We start from the raw sequence: 14,816 nt of genomic DNA, 5'->3' as shown, positions 1-14,816 counted from the left end.
CAGGTTACTCTTTCCCCAACACAATCTATCCAGGTTGAGGAAGTCGCACTCCACCTCTTGCTGCAATATCTCCATTATATCTCATTTGCCTGAGTGGTGTCCAAATGGGGAGATTTGCTCTCACACAAAACAATAGGAAATGCACCACAGCTATAATTTGCTTTATTTAATATCAGATGTAGAATGCCTGCCAATCAACATATAAAAAGCCCATCTGCCAGTCAATGTATGAAGAAGAACATGAATTAATTGCTTTGATGTAGTGAGTGATAAAATGACAGTAACAGCACTTTGAACTCCTATGCAACTTCATGCCTAAGACTCAGACTTTGGCCACGCATTAATCATCTTCCCAACATCTCTGCAATTATTAATATGTTCCTCTTAATTACAGGGAAAGCGAGGTGCAGAAAGATTTGTTCCATGTGGATGTAGCAAACCCATTTATCCTGAGCAGCTCACATGCTGCTCTAATTCTAATCATTCCCCTGCCATTGCAGAAGAGAACGGTGGAGCCAAGAAATCTGCAGAAGGACTTAGATGCCCAAGCACGAAATGATGATCTTCAATTCTCACTGACCTTGCAGCAAACATCCATAAACATCTGTGTTTTCTGCATTACAGTTCTCCAGATGTCTAAAATTCCCAGAAGTTCCCTGCTTCTCTCTGGGCAGTTTATCTGACATGTAAATGGTGCCTGCAGTCACTTGCTGTGCCCCTCGCCCTGCATTGCCAAGCCTTTGCTGTGGTGTTGGCTCACACTATTGTAGTGTGAACCCTGGGAGAGCAGGAGGCAAGTCCCAGAAGGGAGGTGATGGATGCTGAAGGTGCCCATATGATGGACTGCACAAGTGCTGCACCTCCCCACCTGGTCCCCATCATTTTGAGAGGAGTGATCCCGTTTGCCTGAGAGCTGATGATAGCATCTGCCAGATGCATTGTTCCCAATCCTCCACACTGCACCCAGCTGCTGCCATGCCCCTGTTGAGTGACACCAATGCTTGGCATTTTTCTTAAATTCCCAGCTGGAGTCACATGGAGAGGTGAGCAGTGCATTTTTCCTTTCTTCAAAGGAACATTTTCAGCCAAGTCAGCTACAGAAAATACCCCCATGCTTCTAAGCTAAAGGCTTAGGAATGAGAATACGAGTTATAAACACTACTACTGGTAGAGGCGCTCAACACCTCTGTGCCAAATTCACAGTTTTCTGAGGTCTGATTTCTATGTTTTTATCATTTCTGGAGTTGGAAATAATTTTAATGGTCCTTTTCAATAGACAGAGAGGGTGGCTCTCTACAGTCAAGAGAATTAAAAATAATAATAATAATAAATAAATAAATAAATAAAAAGAACATAAACTGTTCTCCTGAATCATATTGTTGTTCAGAACACCCATCAGAAAGGATGCAGAGGCCTGAGGTGGGAGCCAGTCTCCAGCCAGAGCCATTCCCAGTCCAGGCAGAGGCATGCATCTGCCCAACCATGTAAAAAAGTGAAAGGAAATACAGAAAGATTAACTGAAACACTAATTCCTTTTTAATTAAATGCCTTATATCAACATTCATTTCATTTTCAATAGGCAATTTCCTATTCCCAGGTACATTTTAAGGCTTACTTAAGCTTCATTTGTGAGATGCTTTTATTGATGCACTTAATAGTGGATTTACGTTGCTTTTTGTTCCATTGTAATCCTAAGCCCAGATCGAAGAGATACTCTTATGTCGATGCAGAAGTTTACACAGAGCAGCAGAGAAATCAATGAAGCTGTTCTTGTCCTTAGCCAAAGCACTGTGCTGCACCGGGCACTGGGACAGGAAAGGTTTTAGGCTCTCCTCTGGATTTCTCCTTTTCCTGATCTAACGGTGAAATTGCAGATGTGGGGTGCCACTAAGGCTTGCTGTAAGGAGCTTCAGCTCAGCCAAAGCCAGGGTAATTCAGGACGGATTGCACTGGGGTCACAAAGGGCTGCTCGCAGTGATGCCAGCACAAGTTCAAGGGGAGGGGGAAATTGAAAATGGAAGGGGATGGCACTCAGTAACAACTCTTGAACTGTGTTTACAGATCTCAGAACAACCTTCCCTTTTGCCTACCTGGCAAAGCCTGCTGCTGACGGCTCACACCGGCACCAAATTTGATGGAAATTCTGATTGATGGAAATTCTGCTGCTGGGCAGAGGAGAGGAGAACGGGAAAGTCACTCCTATTTATCTTAAATGTTTAAACCAGGTGCACCTACCAAAAAAAAAAAAAAAAAGCCCAAAAGGTTGCTATTCATTACTGTATTACTGCAATTGTTTGTTCTGTAATTAGTGATGATAGGTAAGCAAGCTGGGAGTAAAGCAAATACAAAGTTAGTAAATGGAGCAGCATTCCAAGTGGGCAGAAAAGCAACAAAATGAGACCTGAAAATGACACCGTGAGGGTATGCTGATCTCTGTTTGGTTGCTGCTTCGTTAGCACCTGACTTTCAGAGCGCTTTCTGCCCGAGCACAGTGAGGGGATAGGACTCCAACACCCCGCTCGGGGCTCAGGTGAGCAGCAGTGTGCCAGGGCATTGCAAGGAATCAATCAGCAGGGGATGGAGGAGAACAACAGCGAGGTCTCACCCCACGTCACCTGGCAAACGGAAAGCAGAGCATTTTCCACCGACTGTCATGCCCAGAGATGGGGCTGGCAGTGCTGAAGCTCTTGAGACAGATTTGCTGTTTAAAGAGGGGGAAGGGTTTCCCGGGGGCAGTTTGTGCTGAGAGATTGAAGCTTTTTCGAGCAAACATGGGTTTAAAAGCCCTTTTCCATCGCGGGTTGCGTAATATTTGAGAGCTGAAAACTCAGATATGCAGAGGGCTCTCTGACATCTTATGGAGTAAGGGACTAGTAAAAGAGAAAAATGCAGTTTGGTTATGTGGAAGAAAATATTATCTAAGGAGGGAACCATGGTTGAAGCCTGTACTCCTGCCTGCTCCTTGCTGGTGGCTCCTTCTGATCTTACCAAGGTTGAGAGCTGATCAGCCCCACCTCCCACCCTGCTCATGGCAGCCCAGCTCTCGTGCCCAGCTCTCAGTCCCCCAGGCAGCAGCTGTCATGAATGGTGAGCTAGAAAGGAGAGGAAGGTTGGGAAAACATCATCTCTTGAAAAAAAAAAAAAAAAAATAGCAAGAACATGCTTTGGGGTTTTGAAAAACACCAGGTTGCACATGCTGCCATGCCACCATGTAATCATCCCACCACATCGCACCATTGCCTGCCCCGTGTTCCTGCTCTTGTGTTTCACATCACCCTGAATCACACTGCTTCTTCTTTGGAGAGGAGGTGCTGGTCCACTGTCAACATTATTTAGGCCCCGAAAGAGACAGAGGCACTTTGGGTGATGTGGAGACTGCTCAGAGGAGGGTTTATTTCAGACAGCAATCCCCTATCAGTTGTAGCTCCATCCTAATCACACGTAACCCTTTGCCTAGAAAGCTCCTCAGTAGATGACAGGCCTCTAACAGCATTAAAAAAAATCTCCATATCTTATCTGTATCTTGAAGTGCTTAAACAGCTTCACACCTAGTCAACTCAGGCCCCGAGGCTTCTCAAGGGCGAGGGCTGCACCCTGATCCCTCAGCGGGCTCGGGGCTGAACAATGGGGAGCTCAGCCCATGGAGAGACCTGCGTTGGGCAACCCACCCCACCGGGGTCACCGCAGCCACATCTCCACCACTCGCTGATGGTGGGGGAAGGCTCAGCACTCCGAGCAACACGAGATATAGGAGAGCTCACTGGGAGCAGCATTTTTCTCAGGCTTTGGCTTTCTTTCCCCTGTATTTGTGCCCACGGTCTCCAGCAGGCTCCAGCACGCGGCGAGGGCCATTCTGGGGCCCAAGCGCTCGTTTTGTTAGGGCTTGACGAGGAGTTTCTCCTCCGTAATTACTCATGGCAAAAGCACTCGTTGCAGCGTCAGCTTTGTCAGTGACGGTCCTGAAGGGTTGTCAGCCCCTCCTAGGTCACCTGGTGCACAAAACATCATCATAACACACGATATAATGTGCCATGGAAAAAAAAAAATAAAACCATCCGAGGCCCTGGTTCTATTGTGGGGGCCTTGTAATTAAATAACTTCAAATGGGCGGCCTAGGAATATCACACAAAGACCTGGAAAAAGCCTAACAAAGTGATAAGATCACTTATTAGTGCCAAACTTTTGCTTTAATTATATATTCCTGGAGCCCTGTTCTCAAGGGAACTGCTTACACAACCACATGGTGAAACAAAAGAAGGGATTAAAACCTGTGGGAGAGAAGCTGGAGAATTCGCCTTCGATTCACAAAGAAAAGTCTTCACACATCTGACCGTGGAGGACTCCAAGATTAAAGAACCAAAGAGGTTAAAAGAAAAGGGTTTTCTTCATATTTAATGATAGGGAGGTAATAAAATGCTCATTATCAGCCTGACATGGAGAGCCTGACCCAGCGCCTCTCTCATTAAGGGAGTTAATATTCACACTGGGGACAGGGTGCGCCCAAAGGGCAGTGTCCCCTTGAATCACCATCTCTCGATTGTGCTTTTATTTTTAGGTGAGGCCCTTCTCTGATTATGTCTCCACACTCTGCTTTATCCCAAATGCCGAATTCAGGCTAGCTGGACACGGAGGGCTGGGCCAGAACCAGCTCAGCTCACAGGAGGGCGATGCGAGGGAGAAAAATGCTTTACTCCATAATATGGGACCAAGCCTGTGACCAGCAAGCAGGGCAGGAGGAGAGAAGTCCCCTCAGCCTTTGGCTGTCCAAGAACCCAGCATCTCAGGGAGCAGAGCCACCTCTGCTCCACCTGCCCATCAAAGCCCTGAGCAGTTAGCTGTGATTAGCATCGTGCTCACAGAGGATCTTTCAAAACCTTTTTGTTTTGTCCCTCTGGCATGTCTCTGATTCTGCCCCTTCTTTCCTCTATTCGCATAGCCCAAAGTCCTGTTGAGGCCTTATCTTTTGTCCTCATCCTAAATCCGGGTTGTTTGGCTTACCTCATCCCTGCTTCTTCTTGATTGCTTTGCTCAAGCAGTGCCGGCTCCTGCTCCTGGCACTGCCCCTGTCCCATGGAAACACCTTCTGGGGCGATGGCTGTTTCTCACCCTGGTCTTCGCAGGGCTCATTCCACACAAATCCTACACAGAAGTCTTAAAATGGGCCATTAGGAATCACCACCTCCCAGTTCACAGATCTACACAAATTCACAAAACCCTGACAGCAGCACACAATCTGGTCCCCTCGGTGGCCAGCCACCTCATACAACCTGCCAGGTCCAAGCATCTGAGGCAAACCACCAAAGCGTTATGTAGGGGTGCTGGCCACAAGCTGAGAAACCTCCACCAAGCTGGTCAACCTCCCCATAGGGCGTGTGGCATGAGTGCCTGGCGGGTTACCGTCAGAAATGGCAGGGATGCAACACCAGTCCTGCAACAGCAAGGATCTTGGCAGCCTCGTGCTTGCAATTGTGTGAGAGACCAAAATGTTGTGCACTTAAGAGCTAAGGACTTCTTTCTTTACCTCCAGGCTCCTGAGTCATCCAACAGCAAGACACAAAACAGGTTTTCTCCCCAACTTTGCTAGTTCCTAAAGGTAAAGAGGCTCATTACAAGGAGGCTTAGCCGGTAATCAATCATTCTTAAGGACCAAGGACTTAATAGTGCTTAAATATCAGATGGCAGCTCCAGAGCTGGAATAGCTGCCCGGAGGAGACCCCTGCCAGTGAGGAGAGCCCAGCACCTCGCAGCTCAGCTCCCTCGCTCCCCCCTCCCAGGGCGAAGGCGGCCCTGGCGCTGCGGAGATGATTCCCCGCCTGTCCGAGATAATCCTATTCAAAGCAATCATCTGTTAAACAACTGGAGAGGGGCCAGCCCACACACTGCAGATCCGAACCTGAACGTTCCCACAACCTGAGGAAGGAGCTTGGGATCAGGAAATGTTTTGAAAGAGAAATAGCATATGAGGAGCGAGAAAAGCATCCAACTGCTTTCCAAACGCAGTCGCCAAGCTACTGTTTATTCAAGAAGCGCATGGATGCTTTAAAAAAATGCTGTTTGCATGCATCCTTCCTTTGCCAGGGCAGAGGCAATGGGCACTGTGGGGCCGGGGGAGGCAGAGCTGCATCGCCAGCCCCACAGCAAGCTCGGCTGCATCCCAACCCAGACCTCCACCCATCCGTGCTGCCTGCAGACAGGATTTGGGCCAAAGGCTCACAGCGAGGACCCCGGCACAGACTGACCCTGGAAATGTCCCCCTTACACACCCATCTACGAGTAACCTTTTGGGCGGTTGTTTGGATATTTAAAGGAAAAATTCTGTGTTATGACAAACAGACAGTTTTCCCCATTTATTAAATGCTCATAATTTGTTTTAATGGTTTCTCTAAACAAGTAGACTTTTTTCTCAGCTCTTTGAGCTTTTAAATGACACAACTGTTATGTTAAAAGGGAAAAGGGTGATGATTTACATTTGGAGCAGGGCGGGGGCGGCCGGGAGGCGGAGGGACAGCTGCAACCCATCGGACGTGGCTCTGCGCCGCTCAGCTATTTTGTTTGCGCCCTTTCTGCGGCTCAGGTCCATCCATGCCCTTGCCACCAGCAGTGGGTGCTCCTCTGCGCCCAGCAGGGTGGCTCCAGCTGGAACCTGGCTCCTGCCATGTCGTGGCCACACCAAACCCTCTCTGCGCTAAACCTGCAGTGGATGGGAAGCAGCCCCTAATACCTGAATGGGATTCTGGGGACCATAACAGCTAGCATCCTTGGCTAATGTCAAAATCTACCTGCAGCTGAGGTGGTTCACCGTGAAAAGCAGACACTCTGCAGTGCAGCTTTATTTTTGCAGCTTAGCATTACTATCTAAAAGTCGTTGGCATGCTTGGCTCCCTGCATAGGTAGAACGGCCAATAGAGATCTTATGGAAATCACAGAATTATACAAAATAGTATTAACTGTACTTTCGATGGATGCTGCAGATACTGCTAGATCAGGCACAAGTGGCAAACTAGATGAACAAGCTCCACTTGCTTTTTCTTTTTGTATAAAACTCATCTGCTCAAAAGAGGACTCCCAGCCATTGATGCCAGCTGGAGAGCCTTTTCCAGCCACCCACCTCCCTCCTCGTGCTCCCCTTAGTCTCTTTTCCTTGTGTCCCTGGGGTCTGCAGCAAAAGCCATGGGAGATTAAACAAGTTCAGGTGTGAAAACCCCAGAAATTATTTCTTTTTTCTTTTTCTTTTTCTTTTTTTTTCAGGAAACATCTCTGGATAGCAAACACCTGACTCAGGATTTTCTAAAGCCGTAGAGCAGGTTGGGCTATCTGATCACCCACAGGTATTTGGGTGGCATCTGCTGTGATTATTTCCTTCATATGTATACGATCTGCAGGAAACATGGAGCTATGCAGCCAGGGGAAGGATTCCAAAGAATATATGTGAAAGAAGCAGTATGTCATGCTCATTCGCAGAGCAGCAAATAGCAGCTTCCGCATCTCCCAAGTGTTATAAAAATCGATGCCAGCTTGAAGCTCTGGACGATAAAGCAAAGGATGCACAGACCCACTTGAGAGACGATCGCCCTGCTCCTTGTTTTTCTTTTTCTCCTTTTGCCTCTGGTTGTTGTTTCTCAAAACTTTAAAATGTTTGTACAAACTTCCATCTTGGAAGCCCAGCAGAATAAACAAGAATATACATGAGCCGAAAGAAAATCCAGCAGACGGGAAAGAGTGTGTTTTTTTTCAGTTTATGGGCGTAACCGTTGTGGCTATTGAAAATATGCACAAAAACAGCTATAAACCACACACACCAGTCATTAAAAATTTCCATCTATCTACACCAGTAACTCAGGTACCCATTCAACACAATCCCAAGAAAATGCAGCGCTGAATCCTCATAAAACACTCAGGAAGCCAATAAACCCGGATTCAGAGGGGTGAGCATTTTTCACAGCCAAAGGCCGTCCTCACAATCTATTGAGGATTGGAACAAATTTGTGCAGCATCCCAGAAATCCCATCCGAATTCTGCATCTGTCTTGGAGCACAAAGAACAAGGTATTCCCTACGAAAAAGACACCCAGGTCCTAAAAGATAGGTCCTGTGTGGAAATGGAGACCTGGAGCTGACTGGGGGCTGCTGTACCCTCCAGGGAGTGAGGACTGGCTGAACAACAAGAATTTGGTTCTAGGGAAAAAAAAAAAAAAAAAGAAAAAAAAAAAAAAAAAGAAAAAAAACCTCAAGCTTCAGCAACGGGTTCTGTTCCAAATCAAGGCGCAACTGAAATCTTTCCCTGAACAACTGTGAGGAAAGAATGATGCACGGTGAGAAGCTCTGCCTCATGCAGAGTATCTCCAGCCCAAAGCTACGACACCAGGGAATATTTGTGTTTTCTACCCAAACCACGCAGCTCATGTGTATGAACCAGGAGGCTTGGCAGAGAAGGGAAGTGCCATTCTTGCCAGGCTGTTCAGTTTACTGGGTTTTGTGTGTTTTGGAAGAGATGTCATTCTGGTCCAAATGAGGTCTTCCCATTGCAAACTGCACCAAAAAAAAAAAATAAATAAATGCATTTCTTTCTGCTACTTCAGTTGTGCTTGGTGGTCTTTGGGAGGAGCTGCACAGCTGGCCAGATGGCAATAGCCTGCTCCAAAGTAACCACAGGCATGTGTTTTGGTGGCATCTTCAGGCTGAAGAACAGGTTGCAGCCTCATTCTTTGGGGTGGTGACCAACTCTGCAAACAAAACAAGACATTTTCACCACAAGGGCTGCCAATCCACAATCCAAATAGATATTGTTACATCCCCAGAAGCTAACAATTACAGAAGCCTCTTCTTTCCAACATATAACCCAGCAGTGCCAGCTGTGCAGAAGACTCTGTTCCTACAAATCCTACCTACTTTTGACCCAGGAGAACACCTCCTGACCTCCACGCTTACACCTACATTAGCCTTACTACCAATGTGGCACAGAGACAATGCTGACATGAGTGACAGACACAGATGAAAGCCGTAATTACCTCCTTTGCCAGCACCTCTTTGGAGAGCACAAAGCCCATTAACCCTGTTTCAAAATATCATGGGTAGTCTTGGCCTTGCCAAATTCGGTGGAAGTGCTGCTCTTCGTTTGAACAGGGCCAGATTTTTACCCATCTTACACAATCCAGCTGCTTCACACCCAATCTTCCGCCCACTCACAGAATCCAGATGGTCCTGGATGTCACAGCCTAGCCCCACTGTGAAAGAAAAGTCACCTCTTTCCCTAGCCTGGGATGCAGAGGGTGAGAAATCAAATTGTTACTGCTCTGAGTTCACCATTCTTCAGCTAGATTAAGCCTGGTTTATAGTAGTCCTTTTTGGACAAAATCAATGTTAGACTGACTTTCAGTAGCTTATAAACAAACCAAAGCAAAGATGTTCAGTGCTCCTCAGAAGAGAAAGAGTCCTTTATAATACTACAGGCGCCTATCAGTAGTTAAACTGGAATCAAAGCTAATCCCTGGATTTCGAGCCTCACATGGCTATTAGGGTGCACATTAAAGTTTAATAGAGCAGGCTGTATGTGTTACAGCTGGAGTGACAGCCCAGGGATTAGCATTTCAAATTATGAGTTGTGATTGCATCCAGTTCTGAATTTCCTGTAAATTATGAGATAGCAAAAGAGATAACAGTATTGCAGTGGGAAAGCCAAAATCAATGCCCGGACAAGAAAATGGTATTTCAGCCACAGCCAGGGTAGGGACGGATAGATTCCTTTTGTCCTGGGTGTGTAGGTAAGGGTACCTTGCAGGAAAATGGTTTGTAGAGGCATATTCACAGGACATCCACATTTTTGCAGAAACAAGAGATACTATTTCAAGAGAACCAGCTTGGGATATGGGATAGTATTAGCTCTGCTGCTGTCTCGCACAGGATTTGGGGCATGTCATTTTAGGATGCAGGTTCCCAAGGGGCTGCAGGGATTTCCCTGTCCTGGTCACACAGGCTTTCAGGGAATATGAGTCTAACTCCCCAAGATTGCCTGAAAACCTGAAACTTCAATGAGGCATCTATGAAAACAAGAAAAATATTTTCATTTCATCTCTATGCAACACAGGGCTTATGCTATGCCTGATCCCTAGACTCATTATGGCTGAACTGGGAAGATTTGCCTCCTAACACAAATAACAGAGTTTAATAGTAAACTGGTACTTGCACAAACAAATAAAGGTTAATCAATACTGCAGGCCTCCAAGCCAAGGATTGTTTCTTGCTCTGCACTTGGACAATGCCTGGCACAATGGGATTCCAGGCCTAATTGTGGCCTTGGGGCGCAATAGCAGGCGCAGTAAAACCAGCCATGTTTTCTCGCAACGATCATCCCTTTGGAGCCCCACGTTTCCTTCCAATGTTTTAGGGAAAAAAAAAAAAAAAGAAAAAAAAAAATCAAGGGTCTAAATTTATTTCCTGCTAAGAAAATGTTGCACAACTCCTGGCTGGCTCATGCCTTCCCTTTCAGTATCCTTGCAGAGAAACTCCCTATTCTGGTCCCAGACACATACGCACACAGAATCCAGCAGGGGATGATTCAGCTCAAGAGGCCAAACTCACCCGTCATGCAATTAGACTGCCTTCCTGGGTTTTCAGCTCATACCTGCATGATGGGATGCAAATGCTTCAGCCTCCTCACCTGGCTTCACTTGGTTCTTTGACTGGGTTTAAAAAAAAACAGCACTGGTCTGGTTGTGCCATCAGTGGTCTTCATGAGGACAGCACCTCTCCAGTGCTTGTCAGTTAGTGCTCTCATAACCCTGGACACAGGTTGGCTCAGTAAATGGGCAGGGAAAAGGGTCGAAGCTGCTTCTAGCACAAACCCATTCCGTTCCCATTCCCTCTGTCCAAGCGCAGGTTTACACACCAGCTTGGATTTTCTAAGTGTTAAAAATTGGGCATGAGCAAACGTCTGTATTCATGCAAAATTATGAAGGCAGCTTTTAGAGTCAGTGTGAAAAAAACATTCGGAGTATTCACAGATGCCGGAGCCTAAAAACCAGGAATCTTAAATTTGCTTTCAAGCAAGTGGAGGTCCCACCGGCTGCTGTAAGTAACACCTCCAGCTTCTTTTAGGTCAAGCACATCTATGTTCGTTCCACACTTTTGAAAACCACTCCATTTGCGAAGCTGACTCAGTATTTATTAGGATAACCCATGTGAGACAGCCAAATTTAGCATTTTTGGACCAATTCATCTGCTCTGTGATCAAAGATGTTTAGACGTCATTATGACTTTGGAACATTATTATCTTTGGGACAAAAAAGATAACTACGGCAGATGCCAAGTTGCTCGATGATTTAATGGTTAAATCCAATTTTTTTTCATCTCCACCCATTCCACAAGGTTTTTGGATTGCCTCCAAGCTGAGTTCATTCCAAAGTGTTTCCTCATTTTAGTTCTGTCCTTCTGCAGAGGACTGCACATCCCAAAACCATAACAGAGGATTTGGCAAATATCACTCTCCTTGTTTAACATACTTCCAGAAACTATAGGCTAGTTCTGACTACACACAGTGTGTTTATGCAAACATATTTTATAGAGGAACTTGAAAACCTTAATGTATTTTCCCTTTGTCAGTCCCATATTTTCCAGTGCCTTTCTGGATATATTTCATGTACTTTTTTTTTTTTTTAACCAGAAAAAAAAATAAGAAAAAATAAAATAATACAAATGGTCTGGTTTTGTCTCCTTTCTCCAGAAAGAAGGGTTGCCTCTGGCCTGCTACACTCTCCTTTAAGCCACTGACAGTGAAAGTTGACCAGTACCTGATAAATCAGACAGCAGTGCTGAGCCTGTCCTCCTGCACTGCCCAACAGAGGGGCTTCTCTCATCCCATCAGCAATCAGCAGGTTCAATATGATACCACACAGTATTTTGTAAAAGAAAAAAAAAAAAATCGCACTATATAAAGTTATTTTTGCTTTGGAACTTTTATTGGCCTGTAAAATATTTTTACATTTATTACACTTTTAATGAGAACTCCTAGAATCAAGGCCGGTGTAAATAATGAAAACAACACTAGTAAATGTCCCCATAAACCTCGCACCAAGCCTTTGATGCTAATTTGCAGGCCTGGCGTCCCTTCCCTCCTCCCCACCGCCTGCTGCAGTGCCCGAGTGGCAGGGGAGGATGGCAGGGGCAGGGGTCCCGGGGGAACAATGCACCAAGGGCAGCCCCAGCTCCGTTGGCACCAGGAGGCTCCGAAACGTGGTCCACACGTCCCTGCCACGGTGGGCACGGGGCTCCTGGCGTGTTGCTGCCTGAGTCATTTAATTAGGGTTCGACAAGTCATCGGAAGCACCTTTACAATTCCCAGAGGCTCACCAGCAGCCGGTTGCCTTTGCAAATCCTGGTTTTGCTGGCTTAGGTGAACTTCCCCATCGTGGTTCTTTGAAGGTCTCTTGTCCAGCTTGTCCACTGAAATGTTCCCCCCTCCACTCGGGACAGTCTCATGAGGGATTTTCTGCCCTCACCCACAGCATTGCACCATGTTCAGGGTGATATTTTGAATGCCCTGACTAAGCTGTGACCACGTAAAGTACTCAGAGAATCGCACAGGACAGCCTGGGTCTGTAGGTCTGTTGCATATGAATCATAGTTTGTAGAAAATGTGTAAAATCAACATGTGAAAAGCAAAGGTAAGTCACCCACGAGTTGCCTTATGGAAAATCCCGGTAACTTTTTTTTTTTTTTCAGATTCATTTCTTACATTTAGCATGTGAAAATGTAACCCTTTGCCTGGCGTTGTGCTCTTGTAAGCTTTGGCTGTCCTCAGTGTCCTGAGCATCCACCCTCTCCTCCAACCCAGGTCTCTTCACATGGGTCAGACCTCCCAGAGCCCAAGCACAGACAGGCAGAGGACACAATGGGACTGGTCCCCATTTTTTACCCTCTCTTGGACATTTGTCTGTCTTTATGCAGGCAACACCCTACGCCAGCTCAGGGATCCATTCTGGCAGCAAAATTCAAACACAGTGCATGTGCACGGAGCAGGAGATGCTCTGCACCACCTTCCCTCCCCTACTCAAGGCATTCCTCCAAGCACTTTGGGGTCAGCTGGGCTCTGCCCTGCTCCGGGATCACAGGAGAGAGCAGGAGCATGGTCAGGGTATGGGCTGAGCCCGGAGAACACCTTGGTTTAGCAGGATACACGGCTGGACCCTGACATGATTTCAAGCCCTGTGCTCAGCCCCACAGACCATATTACCTCCCTTATTCTCCCCCATAAGCCTGACCACAATGTTGTTACATTTTGGTTTAATTCCAACAGCAAAAAGTGCAAGAAGTGTCTCAAACCCCGCTGATGAAACCCAGAGCAGCTTTCCATGGCAGCACATGATACACAGCGTCTTACAGCGCTCGGGCAGGAGCGTGGGCTGCATGGCTGCAGAGAGCTTTTTATGATTTGTTTCCTGTCCTGTGCATTTTCTGGCTTGCTTGACGCTGTGCGGTGGACCTTCCCTTCGGCACCTCCATGCCAGGACACACACTGATTTTGCCACATGGACTAAATCTTGCTACATGGACTAACAGCTTTAAAAATACCTGTGGGGCTGCATCCCTTTTCCCTCCACGGGACATCCCTCTTGGTGCAGTGAATAAATCCAAGGCTACCACGGCTTATTTCTCCAGAAGGGGACCTGTTTCTAGGACAAACGAGCAGGACGGGGTGTCTGCGTGGCCCTGCACAATGTGCACTGCTCCCGACGTGGAGCTGAAGCCCAGACTCTCAGGCTTTGTGCACAGGCGGCTGGAAGGGGCTGGCTGCAGGCAACGGTGACTCAAATTCCCATTGCAACCAGAACTATCATTTCTGTGTGCTATCAGTTACCGACAGCGCATTGGATTTTCCTTTGCTATTTAATCCTTTCGATTCCAGGGCCAGATCCCATAAAAATTCCTTCCAGTGTCTACATCACAGAAATTCACCCAAACCTTAACAAATCACTTTTTGCAGGGCTTACCAGCCCTGCCTGCTGCAGAATCCTGCACTCGCTCCAGGTTGGGTCACTGTGTTTGGCCTTCCTGGCTTTCCTATGACATTTCAATTGAAATTGTCTCTCTCCAGTTCCCAACCCAAAATACTGTATTCCAGTACAATGCCCTTTTAATGCAGATCACTGTATTTTGCCCAGAATCAGATGGATTTCACAAGCAAGGGAAGATAAAGATCTCTGCAGCTGACTGATTTCATATTTAATTTTTTCTTTTGGGAACTTTTTGGTCAGAAAGGATCCCTTGAGCAGTCAGGTCTCTCTTTTGGAACTAACGACTGTTCATTCACTAACTTTGCAAAATGTCATGTAATAAAATAAATGGTGCAATATGCTATGATAATGCATCATATGTCATGTTACCTGATGTTAACAAGATAGGCTTAAAAAAAAAACAAGCACAAAGAGTAGTTTCGAGTATGCAACACTTGAATGAAGCATAAAGTACGGAGCATGAAGGATGAAGTAAACAACCCTCAGTGAAGTGAAGGAAAAGGAGAAGGATCATTAATATCTGTGAAGACAACCCAGGGCACGAGATGAGCAACGTGGGGCACTGTTTTATTCCACGCACACAAATTTACGATGCCAGCATGCCCCTGTGAGCACAAACCTCACAAAACATTTCAACAAGGCTCTTCAACGTATAAACGCCGAGCCTGCCACCCTCACACCAGGGGCTCAAAACCTCCTTTACCAAGTTAAAAATCCCTGCTTTGTGCTTTGCAATGCAGAAAACATACCGGCCTCTTCAGTATCGTTTTCCCGAACTTCGATCATCGGGAAAGCAGCGTGCCCGCAA

Source organism: Anas acuta, chromosome 14 (genome assembly GCF_963932015.1).
Source record: "Anas acuta chromosome 14, bAnaAcu1.1, whole genome shotgun sequence".
Lineage (NCBI taxonomy): Eukaryota > Metazoa > Chordata > Aves > Anseriformes > Anatidae > Anas > Anas acuta.
This window is presented reverse-complemented; position numbering follows the sequence as displayed.